At 37.9% G+C, this 25,099-nt stretch overlaps 1 pseudogene; it reads right to left on the bottom strand.

The window, feature by feature from the left end:
• Positions 1–327: 327 nt before the first annotated feature.
• LOC139035034 (heterogeneous nuclear ribonucleoprotein A1-like) lies at positions 328–1,451 on the bottom strand (annotated as a pseudogene).
• Between the last annotated feature and the right edge of the window lie 23,648 nt (positions 1,452–25,099).

The following is a 25,099-nucleotide window of genomic DNA, read 5'->3' as shown; positions in this document are numbered from 1 at the left end:
TCTGGCTTACTTCGCTCTGTATAATGGGCTCCAGTTTCATCCATCTCATTAGAACTGATTCAAATGAATTCTTTTTAATGGCTGAGTAATATTCCATGGTGTATATGAACCACAGCTTCCTTATCCATTCGTCTGCTGATGGGCATCTAGGTTGCTTCCATGTCCTGGCTATTATAAACAGTGCTGCACATTGGGGTGCACGTGTCTCTTTCAGATCTGGTTTCCTCGGTGTGTATGCCCAGAAGTGGGATTGCTGGGTCATATGGTAGTTCTATTTCCAGTTTTTTAAGGAATCTCCACACTTTCCACAGAACAGAAACTAAAATAACCTGTTATACAATTAGTCACAAGTACAGTCCTCGAGTTTTTTGCCCATACACATGAGTATTGTCTAAAACATGTCTTCTTTGTAGCAGCTAGGCCCTGCCACCACTGTGCTTGGCTGAGTTCACAACTCTGTTGTAAACTGTAGCTTCCCTGTCACTTCTCTGGCTCTCCTCTCCTGCTAAGCTTTGTTTCCTGGCAGTAATTAAAACCTTCTGCCACTGCCATAGCTACTGCTGCTGCTGGAATCACCATAGCCACCTTGGTTTCGTGGTTTGGCAAAGTATTGGCCTCCACCACCATAGGGGCTAGAACTTCTGCCTCTGAAGTTTCCTCCTTTCATGGGTCCAAAATTTGAAGATTGATTGTTGTAATTGCCAAAATCATTGTAGCTTCCGCCACCTCCAAAATTGATTCTGTCATTACCCAATCCATTATATCCATCCCCACTGCTACCATATCCGCCACCACCACGGCTGCCACCAAAGCCACCTCGACCACTGAAGTTTCCTCCACGACCGAAGTTGTCATTCCCACCAAAACCACCTCCACGACCGCCAACAAAGTTTCCAGAACCACTTCGACCTCTCTGGCTGGATGAAACACTAGCCATCTCTTGCTTAGACAGGGCTTTTCTCACTTCACAGTTGTGGCCATTCACAGTGTGGTATTTCTGAATGACAATCTTGTCTACAGAGTCATGGTCATCAAAGGTTACAAAGCAAAGGCTCTCTTTTTGCCACTGCCTCGGTCAGTCATGATTTCAATTACTTCAGTTTTTCCATATTGTTCAAAATAATCTCTCAGGTGATGTTCTTCAGTGTCTTCTTTAATGCCACCAACAAAAATCTTTTTCACAGTTAAGTGGGCACCAGGTCTTTGAGAATCTTCTCTTGACACGGCCCTCTTTGGTCCCACAACTCTTCCGTCCACGTTGCGTGGCCTTGCATTCATGGCCGCATCCACCTCGCTTGGTGTTTGGATCCCTCATTACCACACAGTCTGGGAGCGTTCCCCATTGCTCAAAATGGCTCCTCAGACTCTCATCGGTTGTTTCAAAGCTCAATCCTCCGATGAAGAGCTTCCGCAGCTGTTCGGGCTCTTTGGGAGACTCTGATTTAGACATGTCGGCAGTGGAGGTGCTGAAGTCTTCAACGATGTTTCCTCGGCGGCGTCCACGGGAAGAAAGCGACTTGACTCAAGGTGAAGCCCCAATTTACCTGTGAAAACTTGCCTACCTGCCAGAATAAGTATTGCTGCTTATTTCCTTTGGGAAGCTGAAATACACACAGGTTCTGAGGTGTGGCCTTATCCTTAGGCTTCCCGTGGTAGACAGACATAAGTTCCTTTGACACTATCTGGATTATTTTGTCTTAAATAACATCACTTAAGGGACATAAGTCCACTCAGGGCAACAATCTGGCCTAATTTTTTTTTCTCACTGTTCTCCAGTGATGAAACAGTAAATGTGAATATCTCTTCTAGACACCTCTATTGGTGAGAAAGGACTTGAAAAATAGCATACAGACCTCCCAAGAATCAGTAGGAAACTCACACACAGGGAAGATAAATTTACCTATTAGAATACAATCTGCAAAGATAAAGATATGTTAAATGGCACATGCAATTTACATCCCTTAACAGAGCACAGCCTGCTCAGCTGAAACATTTTACAGTTGATAATTTCAGCATCTTTTCCAAGTTCAATGGGAGGGCTTAAAAATATATCAGAAAGTTAAAAGAACCTTCAAGTGATTTTTTTTCCCCCTCCAGAACCAAAGGTGGCCTTGCCCAAAAAGCTCCTTTCTGAAACTCTTAAGGGACTACATTGCAGACTAACCAAGGATGATCTCATTGCATAGTTTAAAGTTTTCTGGCTGATCCCACTTTCATATCCTTCCAATTTGCCAAACCAGAGAACACGAGGAGTAGCCCATTAGTTTCTCCCAGGGTCACTGCAGATTTTTATCCTACAAATGTAGATTCTCATAAGAACCCGCAAGAAAAAGAGAGGCACATATGCAGTGTCTTAGCTATGTTGCTTACTTGCTTTGCAACTGGGCCATATGGGGCTGGGTATATATCTTCTTTTTAAACATTTTCTTAATAAGATTGTACAACATGATTGTTGTTTAGTTGTTAATGAATGCATTTTCATTATCAACAATTCAGAGTTTATAGGTGAAGTTAAAACCAAACAAGAACAAAAATCACTAATGACCTCTACTAATCCCATTTACCCCTTTTAGAGTCACTTATATCTTATTACTTTTGTATTTATCCTCCCAGATCCTCTCTCCTCTTAAACATATATAAAAGTGTAGTTATTTTTCAGCAACTTTTATTTTTTTCTTAAACTCAACAATATATTTTGGAGATCTTCCCCTGAGAATGCGAATTTGGCTGCCTTAATTTAAAAAATTGCCTTATAGTATTAGTGTTCTGTAATATGTGACTATTTTAAAATTCTCCTTCTTATAGACAGTTGCTCGAATCCCTCATAATTTTACAACTATCTATGTACATGGCTCTTTTTACATACTTATAAAGTATTTCCTTATAAAGCACTTATAAAGGTTTTCGCCATTTTTTTTTCTTGGTTCATTTGCCATTTTATTCCTCTTTTAGATTTTTAGGTGCAGATTGTAAGTTATAGGCTTTGCAAATGTTTTCTACTCCTTTGTATCTTGTCATTTAAGGTTTTAATGATGTCTTCAGAAGTTAAATCTTTGTAGCTAAATATAGCAATTTTTAACTTTAGTTTTGTTTGTACACCTTTTAAGAAAACCAAATAATAAACTAGTTTCATATATATTTTTTATAATTTAAATGTTTCTATGCTTATATGGATAATTTATTTATTTTTTTTCCATTTATTTTTATTAGTTGGAGGCTAATTACTTTACATCATTACAGTAGTTTTTGTCATACATTGAAATGAATTAGCCATGGATTTACATGTATTCCCCATCCCGGTCCCCCCTCCCACCTCCCTCTCCACCCGATCCCTCTGGGTCTTCCCAGTGCACCAGGCCCGAGCACTTGTCTCATGCATCCAACCTGGGCTGGTGATCTGTTTCACTATAGATAATATACATGTTTCAATGCTGTTCTCTTGAAACATCCCACCCTCGCCTTCTCCCAGAGTCCACAAGTCTGTTCTATACATCTGAGTCTCTTTTTCTGTTTTGCATATAGGGTTATCGTTACCATCTTTCTAAAGTCCATATATATGTGTTAGTATACTGTAATGGTCTTTATCTTTCTGGCTTACTTCACTCTGTATAATGGGCTCCAGTTTCATCCATCTCATTAGAACTGATTCAAGTGAATTCTTTTTAATGGCTGAGTAATATTCCATGGTGTATATGTACCACAGCTTCCTCATCCATTCGTCTGCTGATGGGCATCTGGGTTGCTTCCATGTCCTGGCTATTATAAACAGTGCTGCGATGAACATTGGGGTGCACGTGTCTCTTTCAGATCTGGTTTCCTTGGTGTGTATGCCCAGAAGTGGGATTGCTGGGTCATATGGCAGTTCTATTTCCAGCTTTTTAAGAAATCTCCACACTGTTTTCCATAGTGGCTGTACTAATTTGCATTCCCACCAACAGTGTAAGAGGGTTCCCTTTTCTCCACACCCTCTCCAGCATTTATTGCTTGTAGACTTTTGGATAGCAGCCATCCTGACTGGCGTATAATGGTACCTCATTGTGGTTTTGATTTGCATTTCTCTGATAATGAGTGATGTTGAGCATCTTTTCATGTGTTTGTTAGCCATCTGTATGTCTTCCTTGGAGAAATGTCTGTTGAGTTCTTTGGCCCATTTTTTGATTGGGTCATTTATTTTTCTGGAGTTGAGCTGGAGGAGTTGCTTGTATATTTTTGAGATTAATCCTTTGTCTGTTGCTTCGTTTGCTATTATTTTCTCCCAATCTGAGGGCTGTCTTTTCACTTTGCTTATAGTTTCCTTTGTTGTGCAAAAGCTTTTAAGTTTCATTAGGTCCCATTTGTTTATTTTTTCTTTTATTTCTAAAATTCTGGGATGTGGGTCATAGAGGATCCTGCTGTGATTTATGTCGGAAAGTGTTTTGCCTATGTTCTCCTCTAGGAGTTTGATAGTTTCTGGTCTTACATTTAGATCTTTAATCCATTTTGAGTTTATTTTTGTGTATGGTGTTAGAAAGTGTTCTAGTTTCATTCTTTTATTGAGAATGTTGTGAACCTGGACACTATGTTGTATCTAAATTGTAGCTGATTGTGTCAATACTGTCTATTGACCAAAGTGTCTTTTTGCCTACAAATCTGAATGCAACCTTTATCAAACATTAAATTATTTATTTATTTTTGGATCTCTTGTGTTCAAGCTCTGTCTGTTATAGTCCTCATAATATGCTATGCTAGATAATAGACTTTATGTTTTGATACCTGGTAAAGTGAGTCCCTACAGTTTTATTTTAATTTTTATACTACATAATTATTTTTGTAGTTTGCTCTTTGTTATTAAAGATCTTCTTACTATCTTAATGTTGCTTTTGAACTGGAATACTTTTTTTGGCAGGGTGGAACTTGTCATGTATTTGGTCACTCTCTTCTAATTATTAGTTGGTTGTTTTGAATTTTCTGGATAAGTAATTCTATCCTTTGCAAACAATTTTAGTTTTGTATATTCCTTCCCAATATTTATAGTTTGTTTTTATTATTGTCTATTGCTAAGATCACGAAATAATTTGAATATTAGGTATGAGAGAAGGCATCTCTTTTATTCCTGACTTGTAATGCTTGTTTCCATGTTAAGAATATTTGCAAGTTTATTGTTAAATATGCTTCTCAAATGAAGTTCTTGTCTATTGCTATCTTGTTAATTTAACTGAGGATTTAAGTTTTATTAAATTCTCAATATGATTACTTAATATGGTCTTTTGCTCACTTAATTAGGTAGAGTATTTTAATGTTTTTTTCCTGTTAAAACATTCTTGCATTCTTGGGATAAATGCTGTCTGGTTGTAAGGAATGTACATACTTTCCATTCAATGTAATGATGAAGATGATTTGTTAATATTTATATAAGTTTTTATATTTGCATTCTTACATGAAATCAGTGTACAGTTTTCTTACTCTCTTCTTGTCTCGAATTTGTATCATTATATTAGCATTATAAAATGAGTTATTTAACTTTTGTCTTTTTCTATAGTCTGATACAGTTGGCATATTTTGGGAAGGATTTATTTTTTAGCAGTAACCTAGCACTTATCCATAAACCATCTGGGACCAGTGCATTTTAAGGGGAATGGGTCTTTGTAGACTTTTCAATTTCTTCTATAATATTGATCTTTTAACATTTATTTCTATTCTTTATCCAGTTTTGAAAGTTCATATTTTCCTAGAAATTGTCCAATTCATTTAGATTTCATTTTGTCAGTATAGTATAAACTTATATAGTAGTATTCTCGCTGTAGTTTTATCTCTTTTCTCATTCCTATTATGGTTTATTCATATCTTCTTTGTCTGAGATCAAACATATGGTCTACCTTACTGATTTTTTTCCAGTAATCTGCCTTTGCTTTTAAATACCTGAATTTCTAATCTGTTTTATTTATGCTTTACTAATATTTGCTTTTATTGTCACTACTACTTTCATGTCATTTTCTGTGAGAGTTTTTTTTTGGCACTTCCCTTGCTATTAAAAAAATTTTTATTTTTTTTGTGTGTGTGGGTCAAGCTTCTATACATTTTATTTTCCCTGATGCTGGGAGGGATTGGGGGCAGGAGGAGAAGGGGATGACAGAGGATGAGATGGCTGCATGGAATCACTGACTTGATGGACATGAGTTTGAGTGAACTCCGGGGTTGGTGATGGACAGGGAGGCCTGGCATGCTACAGTCCATGGGGTTGCAAAGAGCCGGACACGGCTGAGTGACTGAACAGAACTGAGGTTGGTCACAGCTTTTCTTCCAAGGAGAAAGACTCTTTTAATTTTATGGCTGCAGTGATTTTGGATCCCTCCAAAATAAAGTCTGTCACTATTTCCATTGTTTCCTCATCCATCTGCCCTGAAGTGGTGGGACTGGATGCCATGACATAGGTTTTCTGAATGTTGAGCTTTAAGTCAACTTTTTCACTCTTCTCTTTCACTTTTTTTTTCTCCCCATTTATTGTTATTAGTTGGAGGCTAATTACTGTACAATATTGTAGTGGTTTTTGCCATACATTGACATGAATCAGCCATGGATTTACATGTGCTCCCCATCCTGAACCCCCTTCCCACCTCCCTCCCCATCCCATCCCTCTGGGTCATCCCAGCGCACCAGCCCCCGAGCACTTGTCTCATGCATCCAACCTGGGACTGGCGATCTGTTTCACACTTGATAATATACATGTTTCGATGCTGTTCTCTAAGATCATCCCACCCTCGCCTTCTCCCATAGAGTCCAAAAGTCTGTTCTATACATCTGTGTCTCTTTTTCTGTCTTGCATATAGGGTTATCATTACCATCTTTCTAAATTCCATATATATGTGTTAGTATACTGTAATGGTCTTTATCTTTCTGGCTTACTTCACTCTGTATAATGGGCTCCAGTTTCATCCATCTCATTAGAACTGATTCAAATGAATTCTTTTTAATGGCTGAGTTTATTCCATTGTGTATATGTACCACAGCTTCCTTACTCATTCATCTGCTGATGGACATCTAGGTTGCTTCCATGTCCTGGCTATTATAAACAGTGCTGTGATGAACATTGGGGAGCACGTGTCTCTTCCAGATCTAGTTTCCTCAGTGTGTATGCCCAGAAGTGGTATTGCTGGGTCATATGGCAGTTCTATTTCCAGTTTTTTAAGGAATCTCCACACTGTTATCCATAGTGGCTGTACTAGTTTGTATTCCCACCAACAGTGTGAGAAGGTTCCCTTTTCTACACACCCTCTCCAGCATTTATTGCTTGTAGACTTTTGGATAGCAACCATTCTGACTGGCTTGTAATGGTACCTCATTGAGGTTTTGATTTGCATTTCTCTGATAATGAGTGATATTGAACATCTTTTCATGTGTTTGTTAGCCATCTGTATGTCTTCTTTGGAGAAATGTCTGTTTAGTTCTTTGGCCCATTTTTTTATTGGGTCATTTATTTTTCTGGAGTTGAGCTGCAGGAGTTGCTTATATAATTTTGAGATTAATTCTTTTCATCATTTGCTATTATTTTCTCCTATTCTGAAGGCTGTCTTTTCACCTTGCTTATACTTTCCTTTGATGTGCAAAACCTTTTAAGTTTCATTAGGTCCCATTTGTTTGTTTTTGCTTTTATTTCCAATATTCTGGGAGATGGGTCATAGAGGATCTTGCTGCGATTTATGTCAGAGAGTGTTTTGCCTATGTTCTCCTCTAGGAGTTTTATAATTTCTGGTCTTACATTTAGATCTTTAATCCATTTTGAGTTTATTTTTGTCTATGGTGTTAGAAAGTGTTCTAGTTTCATTCTTTTACAAGTGGTTGACCAGTTTTCCCAGCATCACTTGTTAAAGAAGTTGTCTTTTTTTCCATTGTATATTCTTGCCTCCTTTGTCTAAGATAAGGTGTCCATAGGTATGTAGATTTATCTCTGGGCTTTCTATTTTGTTCCATTGATCTATATTTCTGTCTTTGTGCCAGTACCATACTGTCTTGATGACTGTGGCTTTGTAGTATAGTCTGAAGTCAGGCAGATTGATTCCTCCAGTTCCATTCTTCTTTCTCAAGATTGCTTTGGCTATTTGAAGTTTTTTGTATTTCCATACAAATTGTGAAATTATTTGTTCTAGTTCTGTGAAAAATACCGTTGGTAGCTTGATGGGGATTGCATTGAATCTATAGATTGCTTTTGGTAGTATACTCATTTTCACAATATTGATTCTTACAATCCATGAACATGGTATATTTCTCCATCTATTTGTGTCCTCTTTGATTTCTTTCATCAGTGTTTTATAGTTCTCTATGTATAGGTCTTTTGTTTCTTTAGGTAGATATACTCCTAAGTATTTTATTCTTTTTGTTGCAATGGTGAATGGTATTGTTTCCTTAATTTCTCTTTCTGTTTTCTCATTGTTAGTGTATAGGAATGCAAGGGATTTCTGCGTGTTAATTTTATATCCTGCAACTTTACTATATTCATTGATTAGCTCTAGTAATTTTCTGCTAGAGTCTTTAGGGTTTTCTATATAGAGGATCATGTTGTCTGCAAACAGAGAGAGTTTCACTTCTTCTTTTCCTATCTGGATTCCTTTTATTTCTTTTTCTGCTCTGATTGCTGTGGCCAAAACTTCGAAAACTATGTTGAGTAGTAGTGGTGAGAGTGGGCATCCTTGTCTTGTTCCTGATTTTAGGGGAAATGCTTTCAATTTTTCACCATTGAGGGTAATGCTTGCCGTGGGTTTGTCATATATACCTTTTATTATGTTGAGATATGTTCCTTCTATTCCTGCTTTCTGGAGAGTTTTTTTTTTTTTTTGTTAATCATAAATGGATGTTGAATTTTGCCAAAGGCTTTTTCTGCATCTATTAAGATAATCATATGGTTTTTATCTTTCAATTTGTTAATGTGGTGTATTACATTGCTTGATTTGCAGATATTAAAGAATCCTTGCATCCCTGAGATAAAGCAGTCATGATGTATGACTTGGTCATGATGTATGATCTTTTTAAATATGTTGTTGGATTCTGTTTGCTAAAATTTTGTTAAGAATTTTTGCATCTATGTTCATCAGTGATATTGGCCTGTAGTTTTTCTTTTTTTGTGGCATCTTTTTCTGGTTTTGGAATTAGGGTGATGGTGGCCTCATAGAATGAGTTTGGAAGTTTACCTTCCTCTGCAATTTTCTGGAAGAGTTTGAGTAAGATAGGTATTAGCTCTTCTTTAAATTTTTGGTAGAATTCAGCTGTGAAGCCATCTGGTCCCGGGCTTTTGTTTGCTGGAAGATTTCTGATTACACTTTCAATTTCCGTGCTTGTGATGGGTCTGTTAAGATCTTCTGTTTCTTCCTGGTTCAGTTTTGGAAAGTTATACTTTTCTAAGAATTTGTCCATTTCTTCCAAGTTGTCCATTTAATTGGCATAGAGTTGCTGGTAGTAATCTCTTATGATCCTTTGTATTTCAATATTGTCTGTTGTGATCTCTCCATTTTCATTTCTAATTTTGTTGATTTGGTTCTTCTCCCTTTGTTTCTTAATGAGTCTTGCTAATGGTTTGTCAGTTTTGTTTATCTTTTCAAAAAACCAGCTTTTAGCTTTGTTGATTTTTGCTATGGTCTCTTTTGTTTCTTTTGCATTTATTTCTGCCCTAATTTTTAAGATTTCTTTCCTTCTACTAACCCTGGGGTTCTTCATTTCTTCCTTCTCTAGTTGCTTTAGGTGTAGAGTTAGGTTATTTATTTGACTTTTTTCTTGTTTCTTGAGGTAAGCCTGTAATGCTATGAACCTTCCCCTTAGCACTGCTTTTACAGTGTCCCATAGGATTTGGGTTGTTGTGTTTTCATTTTCATTCATTTCTATGCATATTTTGATTTCTTTTTTGATTTCTTCTATGATTTGTTGGTTATTCAGAAGCGTATTGTTTAGCCTCCATATGTTGGAATTTTTAATAGTTTTTTTTCCTATAATTGAGATCTACTCTTACTGCGTTGTGGTCAGAAAAGATGACTGGAATGATTTCAATTTTTTTGAATTTACCAAGGCTAGATTTATGGCCCAGGATGTGATCTATTCTGGAGAAGGTTCTGTGTGCACTTGAGAAAAAGGTGAAATTGATTGTTTCAGGGTGAAATGTCCTATAGATATCAATTAGGTCTAGCTGTTCCATTGTGTCATTTAAAGTTTGTGTTTCCTTGTTCATTTTCTGTTTAGTTGATCTATCCATAGGTGTGAGTGGGGTATTAAAGTCTCCCACTATTATTGTGTTTTTGTTAATTTCCCCTTTCATACTTATTAGCATTTGCCTTACATATTGCCTTACATATTCACTCTCAGGGCTATGTTCCTGCATTGCTGGAGAATTTGTGTGGTATGTCTTGCTCTGGAACTTATTGGCTCTTGGGTGGTGGTTGGTTTCAATGTAGGCATGGAGGCTTTTGGATGATCTCTTATTACTTAATGTTCCCTGTAGTCAGGAGTTCTCTGGTGTTCTCAGGTTTTCAGCTTAAGTGTCCTGCCTCTGGATTTCAGGTTTATCCTTCCAGTAGCCTCGAGACTTCTCCAACTATACAGCACTGATAATAAAACTTCTCGGTTAATGGTGAAAAGATTCTCCATAGTGAGGGACACCCAGAGAGGTTCACAGAGTTACATGAAGAAGAGGAGAGGGAGGAAGGAGATAGAGATGGGCAGGAGGAGAAAAAGGGAGATTCAAGAGGAGAGAGACAGATCTATGCAGTACTCTGTTCCCTAAGTGTTCTCCGTAGCCCAGAACACCCACAGAGATTCACAGAACTGGATTGAGAAGAGAAGCGGGAGGGAGGAAATAGAGGGGATCTGGGGGAGAAAAAAGAGAGTCAAAAGGGGGAGAGAGTAATCAACACACTCCTAAGTAAAAAGGGGTACTGAATATTGGATTCTTAAATGTCCAAAATTGATATCAAATACTGAAAAACAAAGATTAAAAATCCAGAGTAGAGGTTAGACTCTTAAAAATACAATATTAAAAACAAAAAGAAAAACACAAAAAATTTAAGAAATATATATGAAGTTCACTTTACAAATAGGGTCTTTTTTTTTTTTTTTGCACGGTTATAGTGAAATGAAAATGAAAATTAAGGAGTAATAGAGGACTTTAAAAGAAAATAAAAGAAAATGAAAATTAAAGAGTAATAGAGGAGTAATAGGGAATTTTAAAAGAAAATAAAAGAAAAAATAAAAAAATTAAAAAAATAAAAATTTTTTTAAATTAAAAAAATAGTAAAAATATATCTAGGAATTTCTCTGTAGCTGTTGCGGGCAGTGTGGGTTTGGTTCAGTTTCAGATAGCTCCTTGTTCCAGCTTACACTTCTCGTGTAAGCCTCGTGTAGGCCCCTTCTGGTGTAGTCGGTGTTAACTACAGGGATTTTAATCTGTTGCACCGGTCACTTCTGAAGCGGTTCCCTTTGTTTATTTGGCTTCTGTTTGCTGGTCTCTTCAGTGTCTAATTTCTGCCCTGACACACGCAGGCGGAGGTGGTCTCTTGTTTAGGTCGCTTGTTCAGTCGCTCTGCGGGGAGGGAGGGGCGCTGCAGACAAACGTCACTGGCCTGTGTGGGGAGCACTCGCAGTGTTCCGGCCACACCGAGTTTGCTCCCGCTCACGGGTGTGTGCTCTCCCCATCTACACTGCTCAGGCTCCAGGCTGCTCTATAGGGAGCAGGCCCTGAGTTGCGTGCAGTTCCAGTTTTGGGGTACTCCACAAAAGCACAGACTCGGTTGGGCCTGCGTTTTGTGCCTTCCCCACCCGAGCAGCTCAGGCAGCCAGGAGCTTGACGGGCACACTCTCCCCGGGTGCGGTGCACCTTATCCCCGCCGCAGTCCAAGCCTCAGTTTCCGCGCGCGCCGTTTGGGTGCGCCTTGTGTCTGTTCTGGGGAGCTGGTCTCTAGCCGTGACCCTCCTGGCAGATGTCAACCATCCAGAATCTCAGGAAGTCTTTGGTTAGAAACTGGGAGCCTGTTTGCAGTTTGGTAGGGGGTGCCATTTCTGGGGCCGAGTTTGCCCCTTTCCCCTACCCCCTGCCTCCTGCCTCTGGTGTGGGATGGGCCGGTCTACTGCCAGCTAGCTCTTCTCTGGAATTGCACAGTCCTTCCTTTGTTCCTAAGCAATGCCGCCCGCTCCTCTCCGTTCAGCCCCAACTTGCTGGTGGCGGATGTGAGCGTCTGGGGTACTTTTCTGCTGGGAGTTGCTTTTAGGCATGTAATCTGTGGGTTTTATTTATTTTTCCTCCTGGTTAGGTTGCCCTCAAAGATTCAGAAACTTCCCCCAGACCCGCCAGTGAGAGGGTTTCCTGGTGTCTGAAAACTTCCTCTATTACGACTCCCTTCCCGGGATGGGTCTCCGTCCCTAACTCTTTTGTCTCTCTTTTTATCTTTTATATTTTGTCCTACCTCCTTTCAAAGACAATGGGCTGCTTTTCTGGGCGCCTGATGTCCTCTGCTAGTGATCAGAAGTTGTTTTGTGGAGTTTGCTCAGTGTTCAACTGTTCTTTCGATGAATTTGTAGGGGAGAAAGTGGTCTCCCTGTCCTATTCCTTGGCCATCTTAGCTCCTCCCTTCTCTTTCACTTTCATCAAGAGGCTTTTTAGTTCCTCTTCACTTTCTGCCATAAGGGTGTTGTCATCTGCATATCTGAGGTTATTGATATTTCTCCTGGAAATCTTATTTTTAGCTTGTGCTTCATCCAGTCTGGCATTTGGCATGATGTACTCTGCATATGAGTTAAATAAACAGGATGACAGTATACTGCCTCACGTTGTCCTTTCTCAATTTGGAACCAGTCTGTTGTTCCATGTTCAGTTCTAACTGTTGCTTCTTGACCTGCATACAGATTTCATAGGAGACAGGAAAGGTCGTCTGGTATTCCCATCTCTTGAAGAATTTTCCACAGTTTGTTGTGATCCACACAGTCCAAGGCTTTGGTGTAGTCAAAGCAGAAGTAGATGTGTTTACATATGGTAAATCTCTTTAGATATGGTAAGATCTGTTTTACATATGGTAATATGTGTTTCAGTGCTGCTGTCTCAATTTGTCCCACTCTCACCTTCCCTTGGTGTGTCTACAAGTCTATTCTCTCTGTCTGGATCCCTATTCCTGCCCTGTTCATCAGTATTATTTTTCTAGATTCCATATATATATATATATATATATATATATATGTGTGTGTGTGTGTGTGTGTGTGTTCATATATGGTATTTGCTTTTCTGACTTACTTCACTCTGTATAATAGGCTCCTGGTTCATCCATCTCACTAGAACTGACTCAAATTTGTTCCTTTTAATGGCTGGACTAGTATTCCATTGTGTATATGTACCACAACTTCTTTATCCATTCATCTATGGCTCCACCAATACTCCACCTCATGTCCTGGCTATTGTAAATAGTGCTGCAATGAACATTGGGATACATGTGTCTTTTTCAACTATGATTTTCTCAACGTATGTGCTCAGTAGTGGGATTGTTGGGTAATATCATAGTTTATTCCTAATCTTTTAAGGAATCTCCATATCGTTCTCCATAGGGGCTGTATCAATTTACATTCCTACCAACAGTGCAAGAGGGTTCCCTTTCTCCACCCCCTCTCCAGCATTTATTGTTTGTAGATTATTTGATGTCCATTCTGATAAGTGTGAGATGATAGCTCATTGTAGTTTTGAATCGCATTTCTCTAATATTGAGCAACATTGAACATCTTCATGTGTTTGTTGGCCATCTGTAGGTTTTTCTTTGGAGAAATGCTTGTTTAGGTCTTCTGACCACTTTTTGATTGAGTTGTTTGTTTTTCTAGTCTTGACTTTCATGCATTGCTTGTTTATTTTAGAGATTAATCCTTTGTCAGTTTTTCATTTGCAATTATTTTCTCCCATTCTGAGGGTTGCCTTTTCACCTTGTTTATAGTTTCCTTTGATGTGCAGAAGCTTTTAAAGTTAACTGGGTCCCATGTATTTATTTTTTGCTTTTGTTTCCTTTAGGAGGTGGATCAAAGAGGAACTTGTGATTTATGTCAGGGTGTTCTGCCTATGTTTTCCTCTAAGCATTTTATAGTTTCTGGCCTTACATTTAGGTCTTTAATCCATTCTGAGTTTGTGTATGGTGTTAGGAAGTGTTCCAGTTTCATTCTTTTACATGTAGCTGTCCAGTTTTCCCAGCACCACTTGTTGAAGAGGTTGTCTTTCTCCATTGTATATTCTTGCCTCCTTTGTCAAAGATAAGGTGCCCAAAAGTGTATGGGTTTATCTTTGGGCTTTCTATCTTATTCTATTGATCTCTAATTCTGTTTTTGTGCCATACCCATACTGTCTTGATGACTGTAGCTTTGTAGTATAGCCTTAAATCTATACTACAGGAAGGTTGATTCTTCCAGCTCCATTTTTCTTAAGATTGTTTTAGATATTTGGGGTCTCTTGTGTTTCCATACAAATTGTGAAATTTTTTGTTCTAGTTCTGTGAAGAATACCATTGGCAATTTGATAGGGATTGGACAGAATCTGTTGATCACTTTGGGTAGTATAGTCATTTTCACAATATTGTTTCTTCCAACCTAAGAACATGGTATATCTCTCCATCTCTTTGTGTCATCTTTTATTTTCTTCATCAGTATCTCTTTGCTTTTTGAATTAAAAGCATGGATTGTTTATCTTAAACTTTAATACTTTTTAACAAATGCATTTATAAGTAAAATTTTTGTGTGTGTACTTTTTGTACATGTCTGAAGTGTTGCTGTGTGTAACTCTAGTTTATTCTAAGTTTAAATTACCTTTAATATAAAGAATATCTTGGAGGCTATGGAGAGTTTCATTTATTAGCTTTTGCTTTTCATTTTAATTATATTATAGTCAGTGGATGTGACACATGATGCCAGCTTTCTGGAACTGGTTGAAATTTGCTTTATGGCTGATACGTGGTCAAAATGTCTGTTTTCTGTGAACAGTCACATATTCTTATATACAAGCACATGTTTGTGTCTATGTGTATATGTGATTAATATTATGTTTTATTTAATTCTCTTATATCTTTAAAAAAATTAATCTACTGTTTTCAGAGAGCTGTATCATAGTCTACCCATAGACTATGGATTTGTTAAATTCATATTGTGGTTCTATTATTTCTTCTAACTTTATCAACACTTTATTTCAAAGCTATGTTTTTAGTAACATAAAATTTCATGACTATTTCTGATCAATATGAATATAAAGCATTGTTAATGTTAGTATAAAATGTCAGTTATTAAAATTATTTCTATTATATAAAATATCCCCATTTCTTTCTTTTAAAAATTTTCATGCTATTTTGTCTGATTTCAATACTGTTGTTGTACTAATTTTTTCCCTTATTATTTGTCTTGTATTTCCTTTCCTGTACTGGTTGTTTTCTTTATTTGTCATTCTGTTTTCAATTTGCCTCTGTAAACAGCATAGTTTTATTTTACTTACATAGAATCTCAGAGAATCTCTAAGTTTTAATATTAGATTTTTCTAATCATATTTCATGATTACTGATGTTAGCTTTGGTATTTAGAATTTTGTTTTCCCTCTTCTCCCTCCTGCCTATTATTGGATTGATAAGGTTTTATTTTAGTATTTACCTTTAAATAATTTAGAAGCTAAACATTCTACCTTATGGTTATTCTTATATTCCAACACACATATTTACATATATTTATTTAATAATGCCTCAAATTAGTTAAGCACATTAGCTAGTTTTTCATTTCCTAAACACTCCAAACACTTCTGCTGATACTTGAGTTTCGAGTTGTTTAATTGCCCAGTCATGTCCGACTCTTTGCAACCCCATGGACTGCAGCATGCCAGGCCTCTCTGTCCCCTTACCATCTCCTGAAGTTTGCCTGAATTCATTTCCATTGCATCGGTGAGACCATCCGTCCTTCTCATCCTCTGACACCCTCTTTCTCCTTCTCCCCTCAGTCTTTCCCAGCATCAGGGACTTTTCCAATGAGTCACCTGTTTGCATCACAAGATCAAAATACTGGAGTTTCAGCTTCAGCATCAGTCCTTCCAAATAATGTTTTACAGTCAAAACATTTAGTTGAAAACTAAATTTTAGATGAATCCATCTACAACAGGATAGGATTAGAAGGTTAAGAAATCTTTTCTCTAAAAAAGCAACTACCGAGAAGGACAAAATTGTCACAAATAATCATTTCAACACTCTGAATTCACTAAAAGCATTCAACAGACTTAGAAAGTTTTATTTACAAAAATTACTGAACTCTGTAAGAACAGCCTGTCTGGCATTCTTGTCCATGGATTCCATGTTCTGCCCACTCAAAATGTTAAAAAAATTTTTTTTTTAAATCAGAGGATAGTTACTTTACTGGTGAAGGAAATGGCAACCCACTCCGGTATTCTTGCCTGGAGAATCCTGTGGACAGGGGAGCCTCGTGAGCTGCCGTCTATGAGGTCACACAGAGTTGGACACGACTTAAGTGACTTAGCAGCAGCAGCGGCAGTTACTTTACAATGTTGTGTAGTGTTTACCATACAGCAAAGTGAATCAGCTATATACATACGTATATCCCCTTTTGGATTTCCTTTTCATTTAGGTCACCACATTGCATTGAGCAGAGTTCTTCATTAAGCAGCATTCCTTGAGCTATACAATAGGTTCTCCTTAGTTATCTATTTGTTATATAGTGTCAGTAAAGTATATATGTCAACCCCAATCTCTCAATTCATTGCACCCCTGCCCCGTTCCCTCTTGATATCCATACATTTTTTTCTCTACATCTGGATCTTATTTCTGCTTTCCAAGTAAGACCATCTAACCATTTTTTAACATTCCATTAATTGCATTAGATTGCATTAATACGTGATATTTGTTTTTCTGTTTCTGACTTCGCCCTGTGTAACAGTCTGAGAGAGTCCATCTTCATCCCTCTCAGATCTCTTGGCAAGTGATGGGGTGGGCCATGAATCCAGAAGCCTGGTTTGCAGTGCTGGAAGAGACTCACTGGATAGAAGCATTAAAAGTTAAGATAGTGATCTCAGTTCAGTTCAGTCGCTCAGTCATGTCTGACTCTTTGCAACCCCATGAATCGCATCATGTCAGGCTTCTCTGTCCATCACCAACTCCTGGAGTTTACTCAAACTCATGTCCATTGAGTCAGTGATGCCATCCAGCCATCTCATCCTCTGTCATCCCCTTCTCCTCTTGCCCCCAATCCCTCCCAGCATCAGGGTCTTTTCCAATGAGTCAACTCTTCTCATGAGGTGGCCAAAATACTGGAGTTTCAGCTTCAATATCAGTCCTTCCAATGAACACCCAGTACTGATCTCCTTTAGGATGGACTGATTAGATCTCCTTGCAGTCCAAGGGACTCTCAAGAGTCTTCTCCAACACCACAGTTCAAAAGCATCAATTTTTTGGCACTCAGCTTTCTTCACAGTCCAACTCTCACATCCATACATGACTACTGGAAAAACCATAGCCTTGACTAGACAGACTTTTGTTAGGAAAGTAATGTCTCTGCTTTTTAATATGCTGTCTAGGTTGGTCATAACTTTCCTTCCAAGGAGTAAGCCTCTTTTAATTTTATGGCTGCAGTCACCATCTGCAGTGGTTTTGGAGCCCCCCAAAATAAAGTCTGACACTGTTTCCATTGTTTCCCCATCTTTTCCCCATGAAGTGATGGGACTGGATGCCATGATCTTAGTTTTCTGAATGTTGAGCTTTAAGCCAACTTTTTCACTCTCCTCTTTCACCTTCATCAAGAGGCTTTTTAGTTCTTCTTCACTTTCTGCCATAAGGGTGGTGTCATCTGCATATCTGAGGTTGTTGATATTTCTCCCAGCAATCTTGATTCCAGCTTGTGCTTCATCCAGCCCAGTGTTTCTCATGATGTACTCTGCATATAAGTTAACTAAGCAGGGTGACAATATACAGCTTTGATGTACTCCTTTTCCTTTTTGGAACCAGTCTGTTGGTCCATGTCCAGTTCTAACTGTTGCTTCCTGACCTGCATACAGATTTCTCAGGAGACAGGTCAGGTGGTCTGGTATTCCTCTCTCTTTCAGAATTTTCCACAGTTTATTGTGATCCACACAGTCAAAGGCTTTGACATAGTCAATAAAGCAGAAATAGATGTTTTTCTGGAACTCTCTTGCTTTTTCGATGATCCAGTGGATGTTGGCAATTTGATCTCTGGTTCCTCTGCCTTTTCTAAAACCAACTTGAACATCTGGAAGTTCACGGTTCACCTATTGCTGAAGCCTGGCTTGTAGAATTTTGAGCATTACTTTACCAGCTTGTGAGATGAGTGCAATTGTGCAGTAGTTTGAGCATTCTTTGGGATTGCCTTTCTTTGGGATTGGAATGAAAACTGACCTTTTCCAGTCCTGTGGCCACTGCTGAGTTTTCCAAATTTGCTGGCATATTGAGTGCAGCACTTTCACAGCATTATCTTTCAGGATTTGAAATAGCTCAACTGGAATTTCATCACCTCCAGTAGCTTTGTTCGTAGTGATGCTTTCTAAGGCCTACTTGTTCAGCAAACAAGGAGGGCGAATGTCTTGTCTAGCTTAAGGCTGTTTTCTTGCTTGGAACAGACAACAGACCAACAGGTTAGCTGGGAATTTAAACAGAAATGTGAGACTGCTAGAGGGGGTTTGATAAAGTCTGCATGTATCTCAATTTAACAGCAACTGGAGTAGTTACAAACTGCCTGCACATCTCTGCCAGTGAAGCCTGCACACTTACATGGAAAAGATGTTAGAGAACCTAGTGTAAAGTAAAAGCCAGTGAAAATCTGAATACAGTCTGATGTTTGAATGTGCTCCTCAGCCTACATATTGATGCATCAGCAAACCTAATGGCCCAAGGGTTTGGACACAACCCTTGAACAATATTTGTCAGAGTGGTAAGCTATTCAGACACAGGGTAACCCTAAAGAGATCAGGCTTAAAAATAGATCGAGGAAAAAATATAAGAACAAATATAAAGAGTTGCGACACGTTGTTGGGTAGATAGACTACACATATTTAGTTCAGACAAGTTAGTGAGCAAACAAGAGAAAACCATAGCAACTTGTGTGTGTGTTGGGGGGGTGGGGGGAGTCAGAATGCAGTGTTATTTTAATATATTGCCTAAAATGTCCTTTATTCAACAAAAATTGAGAAGCAAAGAAACAGAAAAGTGTGACTTATATTATTGTCAATTATATTATATATATATAATTATATATATATACATATTACTTATATTATTGTCAATTCAAAAGAATTGACAATAGATTCTAAGTATTCCCAGAAGTTGAATTTAGCAAAGATTTCAAAGCAACTTTAATAAACATGATCAAAGAACTCAAGGAAAGCATCTTATAGAATTAAAGGGAAGTATGATGAAAACAACTCAACAAGAGACAGAGAGATTATTTAAAAAGGAGCAAATTTATATTCTAGAGTTGAAAAGTACAGTAATCAAAAGGAAAAATTCACTACAGGTTCTCTGTAGCAGATTTGTGATGAAGAAAAAAAAACAATGAAGTCTAAGATAGGTAAATAAAAATTACCTAATCTAAATAACAGAGAAAAATGAAGAAAAATGAACAGCCCCTCGAAGACCAAGATATCAAGCACATCAAACATACCAATGGACATTTGATGGAAGTTACAAGGATAGAAGAAAGAAAAATGAGGAAAATAATTGAAGGAATGGGAAGAAACTGTTTTTGGGAAATAATGACTGAAAATGTCCCAATTTTGAAAACACTAATCTATATTAATAGATGCAAGATGCTCAACAAACTCCAATAGGAAAACACACAAGAATATCCACATTTAGAACACCGTAGTTAAATTGTTGAAGGCCAAAGACAAGAAAAAAATATTGAAAGCAGTAAGAGAAAAATGGTTCATCACATGGAGGGGAACAAAAGCACAATTAACAGCTGACTTCTCATAAAAACTAGCTGAGGGCAGAAGGCAGTGGGTTGAAACCCAAATTATATCCACTTACTGTATCTTGAGGCAGTGTCATCTGCCACTGTTTCTTTCAATTTGGGCTCCTTAGGTTGTGCCATTCTTTGTCTAGTTTGTCATGGGCTTTGGGAATGGATGTTGAAACTTTTGCACTGTATCCCTTTCCTTTTTGTTGTGCAGTTGCTCAGTCATGTCCAACTCTTTGCGACCCCATGGACTGCAGCAGGCCGGACTTCCCTGTCCATCACCATCTCCCGGAGCTTGCTCAAATTCATGTCCATTGAGTCAGTGATGCCATCCAGTCATCTTGTCCTCTGTGGTCCTCTTCTCCTCCTGCCTTCTATCTTTCCCAACATCAGGGTCTTTTCCATTGAGTTGGCTCTTCTCATCAGGTGCCAAAGTATTGAAGCTTCAGCTTTAGCATCAGTCCTTCCAATGAATATTCAGGGTTGATTTCCTTTAGGATTGCCTGGCTTGATCTCCTTGCAGTCCAAGGGACACCCAGTAGTCTTCTCCAACACCACAGATCAAAAGCATTGATTCTTCAGCACTCAGCCTTCTTCTATTTCCTTACCTCATACTTTTCAGTTTTTTTTTTTTAGGGGGACAGTATTCTAAGGGATGATGTTATAGCTCACTACTTCATTTTGTGGTTATGCCCAGTGTATTATTTAGCCCATATATTTTGGAGTGTTATTTCAGCAACAGGTGTTTAAATTTCCAGTATCTCAGTTGATTTTTTTTCTTTTTTTGTGCAGGATAATCTTACACCTCTTGAAGATATCACAGTCTTTTGTTAAAGCCTTATTATTACTATCAGTTCTATTTTGTTTGGGTACAAGTGCTATTGTTTATAAATCTGATTCTTTCAAAGACTATTTAATATTCCACAGCATAGGTAAATCATTTATTTTCCCTATGAAAGTGAAAGTGTTAGTGATTCAGTTGTGTCTGACTTTCCTTGTGACCCCCCAATCGACAGTAGCCCACCAGGCTCCTCTGTCCATGGAATTCTCCAGGCAATATTGGAGTGGGTAGCCATTCCCTTCTCCCAGGGATCTTCCCAACCCAGAGATGCAAACTGGGTCTCCTACATTGCAGGCAGATTCTTTACCATCTGAGCCACCAGGGAAGCCCATTTTTATTGGCAGTTAGGTTTATTTATTCATGGTTCAACAGATGTCTATTGAGCATCCAAAATTCCAATTCCGCTACTTGCTTTCTATGTAATTTTAAGCACATTGATTAATCCCTCATTTTTCAGCATCTGTAAGGATAATAATACCTATGTCATAGAGATGTTAAAGGAGTAAGAGATATATATATGTGTGTGTGTGTTTAGCAAAGTAGCATATAGTAAACTATCAGTGTGTTAAACTATCGTTGGGACTAACAATAATTAGTGTAATTTAGCTACAGTTAGTTAATTTAGTTAGTTAACAGTTAGTTTAATTGTGTTAAACACGGTTAGGGACTATGAAACTATTGGTGTGGTAGTGAACTGAAATTTCACAGAGCCAAAGTCTAGCAGGGTGCTAGGAGAGAGATTGAATAACAACAACAAAAAGTAACACCTCAGATGTATGGCTATATAATTATGAACTGCGATAGCTGACATGAAGAACAAATACTTTTTGCAAACTAACTTTTCTGAGAAAGTAAAACAAAGGAGCCCAATTTAGGTTGCATTTCTGTGGTTTGAGAAAAATATCCCGGAGAGAATGGCATCTAAGCTGCCTCCAGCCGGATGACTAAGAATAGGCAAGGAAAAGTGTATTTGGAAGTGGGCAGGGGGTACATTCTAGGCAGAAGATCTGAAACCGTGAGGAGGTTGTCATGGGCTGAATTGTGTTCCCCTGACATGTTGAAGTCCCAATCCTGTGTCTCAGATTGTGACTATATTTGGGGATAGGGTCTTGAAGAGGTAATATGAGGCCATGTGGTAGGCCCTAATCCAATATGATTGATGTCTGTATGAGGGTTAGGGCACAAATACATAGAGATGTATTTGTGTGAAGATTCAGGAGGGAGCCAGCTACCTGCAACCAAGGAGAGAGAGGACTTAGAAGGAACCAGCTTGACTGACACATTGACCTGGGACTTCTAGCCTGTGAGGAAGTAGATTTCTGTAGCTGAGCACCCTGGTCTGTGGTACTTTGTTACAGCAGCCCCCGCAAACTAATAGAGGTCAAACTTATTATCTGGCTCTCCTCTCAGCATTCTGTTGGCTTCTTGGCCACTCTTTGAATTTTCTTCTCTCTGCTCCTGATCTGCTGCCTAAAGTAACCATTTCTTTTTCATGGTCATGGCAATTTTGCTGGGCTGATGGATCTTCCATCTGAACTTTAAGGTTATTTATTTCCTTTTTCAGGCTTATTTCTTCCTATAAACTCTATTATGCCCAGATTACTGCTCCCATATTCAATATTGTGCTACTAGGCACTAGCCAGCCTGTATTCACAGTGCTTTTCAGGCCTGCCCTTCTCCTGTATATTTCTTCTACCAGCGTCTCTTGTAGGCTTGGATTCTGCTATCAACAGAGATTTTTCAGAGTTCATTAGTTGGAATGGGCATTGTGGGAGTCTGAGCAGTCTTTTACAACACTCACTTTCCATTCCAGCCTTCCCAGGGTGTTGCTCTTGGTATTCAAGATGGCTTTAATTTTATCCAACAGATATATTATGTCTCCCCACTTCTTTGCCATTCCTTAGAATACTGAATATTCTTGAATGTATATCTATGTATATGTATATATGTATTTTTAATGAATACTTACAAGTGGAATTGCTAGATTAAAGGCTATATAACTTAACATTTTGTTAGATGTTGCTTAATTGCCATCTATGAAAGGCTGTAAAATATTGACATTCCCACCAAATGAACATATAAGTGCCGCTTTTCTCCCATTTTCAATATTTTCCATCTGGTATTTTTAAACGTTAAATGTTTTTATCAATGTGATGGGTAAAAAATTGCATCTAATTATCATTTTAATTTTGCACATCCCAGATTTCCAAAAAGACTGAGCCTCTGTGTTTACTGGTCATTTGTATTTCTAGCATGAGTAGCCTTTGTGAATTCTTTTCTCATTTTCTACCATATTGTTTTTCTCTCTCAGTTTCTAAAAGTTCTTTGTATATATTAAAGCAATTAATTCTTGTCAGAGTTTATCTTTACAAAACGTCTTTCCAGGTATATCAGTTATTTTTTAAACTCTGTGGTGTTCTTCTTTAACTGTGTAGAAATTTCAGATTCTTAGAGTAAAATTTTTATTAATATATGTCTTATTAAGAAAACACTCAAAGATTATAATATATTCTTAAAATTTTCTTAATGCTTTTGCTGTTAAATTTTTTTATAGCTTAAATCATTTTGGATTCAATTTATGTTGTGAAAGGAGATCTAGCAACTTTTTTTCCTTGTGTGGGTAAAAAATTGTTTTAATAATACTACTTATTGAATAAGTCATTGCTTATTTAAAATTTTCCATACAGGTGAATGTTTCTGGAACTTCTTTCTTTTGGTGATTATATACAGTAGTAACATATTTAAATTACTATATAACTTTATTGTTTGCTCTTTGACAGAATAGTTATTCCAATCATTATTTTCTCTTTCCCACATTTTATCGGTGGTTCTTGTGCATTTAGTTGTATAGGTGAATTTTAGAATTAATGTAGTTCATACAAAATCATATTGGAAATGATTAGAATTTGACTGACTTTGTACTAATTATTATATTTGTAAGAAATAAAATCCACAATTCTTACTGATTTAAGCTCCTCTAAAGCTTAGATGACATTAACAACAAAGGAATTTAGTGAGAGGGAATTGTAGTATCTCAGAAATGGAGAGAACTGTTGACTGGTTAAAGTGAGGAAGGACAGTGGCGATGGTCCATTTTGTGTTTCACAGCAGCAGATTCTGTGGACCTGCTTCATGGGTCTTTACTGTTAATGCAACTCAGAAATCTCAGTCTCTGTGCTTGCTTCTACTCCAAGTTTCAGATTCCTGGGAGAGAATTTTGCCATCTCAGCTTGGGTCCTGTGTCTGCTCCTAAATCATTAGGTGTGATCAGGTAGTAAATTTGATAGTATAAGTATCACTGCTGGTCCCACTTATTGGAGAAAACCCCAAATCAAGACTGTTTACTGTTCTTGAGGCAATATTAACTGCCTCTCTTTTCTTAAATCCGGGCACTTATTATGCCATTGTTTCTCCAGTTTGTTGTGTCCCATATCAAAATCCTGCAATCTGTGTACAAAATAAACACCACCACATACTATGTACAATGATAGCTGAGAATAGGAGGAGAAAGAAGGAAAAAATAATAATCCATATTTCTAAAGATAAAGAAAATGCTTTGTTGGCATTACTTTGCCAACAAAGGTCTGTCTAGTCAAAGCTATGGTTTTTCCAGTAGACATGTATGGATATGAGAGCTGGACTGTGAAGAAAGCTGAGCACTGAAAAATTGATGCTTTTGAACTGTGGTGTTGGAGAAGACTCTTGAGAGTCCCTTGGACTGCAAGGAGATCCAACCAGTCCATCCTAAAGGAGATCAGTCCTGAATAATCATTGAAAGGACTGATGCTGAAGCTGAAGCTCCAATACTTTGGCCACCTGATGTGAAGAACTGACTCATTGGAAAAGACCCTGATGCTGGGAAAGATTGAGGGCAGGAAGAGAAAGGAATGACAGAGGATGAGATGGTTGGATGTCATCACCAGCTTGATGGACATGAGTTTGAGTAATCTCTGGGAGTTGGTGATGGACAGGGAAGCCTGGCCTGCTGCAGTCCATGGGGTCGCAAAGAGGCGGACACAACTGAGTGACTGAACTGAACTGAATTGATAAAGAAAAGAGATGATAATTGTGTTCAAATAATAATCAATGAAAAATAGAAGGAAGCTGCAGCCCTTATTTATGTTATTGGTTGCAAGACTGACTTGAACTTGGATTTCTGACTTTGCCAATTCTATGTTCTGTTTGTCTTAGACCTCACCTTATTGTGATTTCTCTCCCCTCATTGTGGACTCACCTTTATTCTCGAGGTATCTAAGCCATTGGCGTTCTTGTCTTTAAGGATTTGGGTTGGCTTTTTATATGCCTAATATTAATGATCAACACAACAAGAAA

This window comes from Odocoileus virginianus, chromosome 5 (genome assembly GCF_023699985.2).
Source record: "Odocoileus virginianus isolate 20LAN1187 ecotype Illinois chromosome 5, Ovbor_1.2, whole genome shotgun sequence".
Classification (NCBI taxonomy): Eukaryota; Metazoa; Chordata; class Mammalia; order Artiodactyla; family Cervidae; genus Odocoileus; species Odocoileus virginianus.
Note: the sequence above shows the minus strand (reverse complement) of the source record. Positions and strands in the feature narration are given on the sequence as shown.